The sequence below is a fragment of the Dipodomys spectabilis genome, unplaced genomic scaffold (genome assembly GCF_019054845.1).
Source record: "Dipodomys spectabilis isolate Male_0828 unplaced genomic scaffold, ASM1905484v1 ptg000546l, whole genome shotgun sequence".
NCBI classification, from domain to species: domain Eukaryota; kingdom Metazoa; phylum Chordata; class Mammalia; order Rodentia; family Heteromyidae; genus Dipodomys; species Dipodomys spectabilis.
Window position 1 is genome coordinate 493,704 of NW_024871223.1, and position 5,363 is coordinate 499,066.

Below are 5,363 nucleotides of genomic sequence, written 5' to 3' on the forward strand. Positions count from 1 at the left end.
GTTTATTCAACAGTGTGTTTTTCAGAGTCCATGTGTTACAAGACTTTTTTGGTGGCTTTTGGTGTTGAGTTCTAATTTTATTCCCTTGTGGTCTGAGAGAATGCAAGGTGTAACTTCAGTGTTTCTGAATTTGGACAAGTTTGCTTTGTGACCTAAAATGTGATCTCTTTTGGAAAATGTTCCATGTGCTGCAGAGTAAAACGTGTATTCTGATGCTACTGGATGAAATATTCATTCAGTAGATATCTGTTAAATCTAGTTGATCTATGCAGTTGTTTAGATCTGTGGTTTCTCTGTTGATTTTTTGCCGATTTGATCTATGTAGTGGGGATAGTGGTGTGTTAAAATCCTCAAGAATAAATGTCTTTGGATCTATGTGAGATCTGATGGAACATAGTGTTTCTTGGATAAATTTGGGTGCTCCATTGTTTGGCGATTCCATATTTAGAATTGTAATCTCCTCCTGAAGTAGAGAACCCATAAGTCGTATGTAGCCACCTTCTTTAACTCTTTACACTAATTTTAATTTTAAGCATATTTTATCTGATATTATTATTGCAACTCCTTCCTGTTTATAGCAGCCGTTTGCTTGGTAGATTTTATTCTAGCCTTTCATTATCAAAATGTTTTTGTTTTTATTGGCAAGGTGTGACTCCTAAAGGCAAGAGATAGAATTATCATGCTTTTTAATCCAACTAGACAGACTATTTCGCTAAATTGGAGCTTTAAGACCATTAATGTTGAGAGCTAGGACTGAGAGGTGTTTGGTAGCTCCTGCCATGCTATCCACCTCCGTTGGGGCTGTGGAAACTTGGTTCTTCCTATGGTTCTTGGATTCTCAGTTTGGGTGTGGTTTCTTAGCCATTATTGTGGTCTTGTTGGTTTTCTGTGTGTAGGCCATCTTTAAGTATTTTTTGTAGGGCTGGTTTGGTAGAGATATATTTTTCAGTTTTTCTTTGCTATGGAAGGTTTTTATTTGACCTTCGGTTATGATGGAGAGTTATCTGGGTACAGTATCCTTGGTTGAAAATTGTTTGTCTTTAGGGCATGGCATACAGCCTTCCAGGCTCTTCTTGCTTTAATTATCTCTGCTGAAAAATATGAGATGATTCTAATTGGTTTTCCTTTATAGGTGATTGATCTTTTCTCCTTGACATCTTTTAGGAAGTTATTCTTGGTCTGAATTGATCCTGTGTGGATTATAATCTGACAATGGGAAGTGCTGTTCTGGTCTGGTCTATTTGGGGTTCTACAACCATCTTGTATCTGAATAGGCCTATCTTTTTGTATGTTTGGGAAGTTCTCTGCTAGGATCCTGTTAAACAAATTTCCTAGACAATTAACTTCTGTCTCTAGGTGCTCCTCTACACCAATTGCCCTCAGAGAAGGTCTTCTGATTGTCTATTCCAAATGTTGAATAGATCTATCATGTTTCTTCGATTTGTCTTGGATACTTGTATGTTCTTTTTAATACCTAGGCTCTCTTCAATCCCTGAGATCAGATCTACTGCATGGCCTAACCTACTGTTAAGTCTTTCTACTTGGTTTTTTATTTCTTTTCCTTTTAATTGGTCAGCTTTGTAGGCTTCAGATTCTTTGTTGGAGCTTTGTTTTAGATTTTGTTTGAACTTCTTTACTTCCTTAATTTGGTGTTCTCAAATCACTTAGTTGATTGGTTATGGTTTACTTGGACTCCCATTCCTGCTGTCAGGCTCCATTCAGCATTCCCTTTGTGGTCTCTCTGAATTCATTCAGATGTCTGTTTATGGATTCCATGAATGCCTTTATTGATCTTTGTCTATTCTCATACTGCTGTCACAATTCCTGTGTTACCCTTTGATTAGCTTCCTCACGTTCATGCAATTCCTGTAGTTCTCTTTGACTTTTCTCAGCCTGCTCATGCAATTCCTGTGTCTCTCTTCGTCTGCTCTCTGCCTGCTCACACAATTCCTTTCTTTCTCTTTGATTGTTCTCAGCCTGCTCACGCAATTGCTTTATTTGTCTTTGTTCTCAACCTGTTCACGCAATTACTGTATCAATCTTTGAGCAGTTTCCTCACAGTCATGAGATTACTGTTGTTTGGTTTGCCTCCTCTCTCTTCCTATCACGTTCAAACTGAGTCCTTTGCAAGCTTTCAGTCTTTTCATTCACCACGTTTACCAGTAGTGTTTTTAGTTCTTTGCGGGAACTCTCCTCTGGATTATTCATTAACAGTTCTGTCACTGGATTATCATGAATGAGAGTTGAGATACCCACACTTGCCATTTTTCTCCTGTTTTCCGGCTTGTTCTGCACACTTGATATGAAAGTGACACCAATTTTTTGCTAAAATACTATTTTAAGGCAAGCATCAACCAAAGTCCTGTAGTTGCACAGTCAAAATGGCTGGAGATACAACCTAGTTCAACAGATACAATCTATTCAACATCAAACAACTATCCATTAATGGGCTAAGAACAGCAAAGATGAATTTTTCAAATCAGAAAGTATTATGTTTAGGAAGAAATGTGGGGAAAAACAGGATTAGAAGTATGTGGAGAGGTTAAAGTAAATTTAACCAAGTCCTAATCTCAGAGAGGGAAAGGGATTGGACAGAATGACAAGAGAGAAATTAAAAAGAAGTAAATCAAAAATGGAAAAAGAAAAATTTAAATTTAAAAAGTGAAACACTTAAAAATTATGTGACTTTAAAAAGTGATATTGAGAGGAGAAAAGGATAAGATGACAGGAGTGGGATGATAGAAAGGAGACATGAAAAACTAAAAAATAAAAATTCTTAAAAGTATTTACTTGAAAATTATATGTTATAAAGATATAATACTTCTATTAAAATATTAAGCCTGTTTCTGGGGATTTAGCCCAGCAGAAGGGCACTTGCCCAGCACGTGCAAGGCCCTGGGGAAAAAAAAAGACAAAAAAAAGTTAAGCCTAAAAGTTTGTGAATTAAGTAATACATTTCTGGATTAATTATGTACACAATAGGAGATAAGTTCTAATAAACGATGATGGGTATTTATCTTGGGATGAGGCAAAACAGCAATTAGGTCACGCAAAAAAAAAGAAAGGCAAAAGATATAAAAAATTTAAAAAGGACCAAAAGGTCAATAGCGATTTTTTTTAAAAGCATACACACACACACACACACACACACACACACACCTAAAATAAAAATTAGGAGAAGAAGAAAAAAATGATTAATAGAAAACAATTAAAAAATTTAAAAAAATGGTACCAAAAAGAGTTCTTTAATTTTTTTGGGGGGGGAGGGGTGTGGAATGGGAAGATCCTGTGTCTCCCCTTTGTCTGTAACCAGTCTCTTCGTGGAGTGGCTGGTCTGCTTCTGGTGTTTTGTTTTCCTGTGGCTTGATTGATTTCTTACATCAGTTTGTTTGAGTAGTCAATAAAATGCTCCGCTTTATCTAGGATTTTGTGATCCTCCTTCAGGCTAGTTCAGTGGGAGGGAGATCTGCTTTGAGTATCACGAAAGAGAAAGATGGCTGTTTCCTCTAGTGTGGAGATGCTGTGATGAGGCTAAGTTCTGTTTAGGGTTGAGGCATTTCAGCAAACAGTATCTTTTCCCTGAGGGGCTAGCTCCTGAGACACTCCCAGAGCCCAGCCTGGAGCCATTCTCAAGGTTTACGTTTACTGAATTTCAATTGATTGTCTAGGCTGCTGTAGGTAGGAGCAGCCACTGGTTCTGTTAACCCACTGAAGATAGTCACTCCTCTGGGGGGCAGAACTCTCTCTGCTTGGGCTAGGTGACTTTCTCCTGAGTGGATCTGAGCCTGGAAGGTCAGGTCAGATTCCTGTGACCTGCTAAATGACTCTTTTGTTTTCTTCCAAGGCCTGAGTTGGAGCTAGTTGCACAGCCTGGCCATTCTCAGTATCAAAGATGATGTCTGGTGCTAGGGAGGGGCAGCCTTCCTTCCTCTGCTCCATGAGAAGTGAGGATGTGAGGATTTTACTCAGACAGGAGTCTTTCTTCCTGGGTATCACTGGTCTGTGATCTTCAGGATGAATTTATCTCCTCCTTGTCAGTTCTTGTTGGTGTTGAGTAGAATCCTCTCACCCACTGCATATGGCGCTTTTGTCCTGGACTCTCTGTTGTGGATATGGTGGCTATGGGTGCCGTAGCTGCTGCCACAACCGCAGCTACTTGCAAGTGCTCAGACCTGTCTTCTTGCCTGGATCTTCCCTCTCTAGCCAAACAATGTGTACAGTGATGGCACACTTGGTGTGATTATCTAGGCTAGTACTGTTCACTGGAACACTAAAGCTGCTTTGTATGTGAGAGTTTGTTTAGCCTCCAGGTTCTCCTCTACCATCTTCCTCCGACCTCCATGAAACTCTTTATATTTTATGTTGATTGGTTATTATACAACAATTACTTCCAAATGTACATGTAGTGTCTAAAGATAGCCATATGAATATTCTCATGCAGCTCTTATTTATGTTATGTACTTTCAGTATTATGATATTTCTCTCTCTCTTATACTCTCATTTCCTCACTTTCTCTTTCATGCTTCATGTCTGCTACTTAGAATTTCTGGTGGTCTATTATTATCCTTCAGGATCCACTGGTTTTTGGGAACATGATAAAGACAATCAGTTACCCTTGACTTATTTAAGAGTTACAACAGTGATGTGATATTATTTGCCATTCTAAATGGTAAAACAACAGATCTAGGAATTCCTTCTCACTTTTATTACTATTATAAATTTTATTTTCCTATGAATCATTGGGATGGATAAGATAATTTTAACCTGTGACCTAAAAGTACTTTTTCTTTTACAAACAACCTTTTGCTTTGAGTATCAGTGAGTAACTACATGTAATGAAACAAAGCTATCCTATGGAAAGTAGACTGAAGTTGTTCACAGGGATGAAAAACAAGATAATGGGGAATTGAGTACAAAGGATACCCATCATAGAGCACAGATCCTTAAAGTAGTTTACCATGTACACTTTGTGAGAATGACAATGTGTTAGGAACTATAGATTAAATCACTGAACACTTGATATATATGCAAATATTTTTATATATTTATATATGCATATATGTATGTGCCCTTATATATGTACACATGTATGTTACTATACTCACAAATACACGCATACATATACTCATGTATAAATGCACATGGAGAAAGACACATAGTTACAGTCAACACAAGTTTCACTACTTGTTGAATATGCCTTAGACGGAATGCTTGGAACCAAATATGTTGAAGATGTATTTGTCTCTAAGAGTTCTTTTACCACTCCTCTTACCTCTTAAAAACTGCTACGTTTTAAGGCATGAGATTCGACTTGCAAAATGCAGTACAAGTGATAGCAAGTCATTCAGAAATCTCAGTAATAA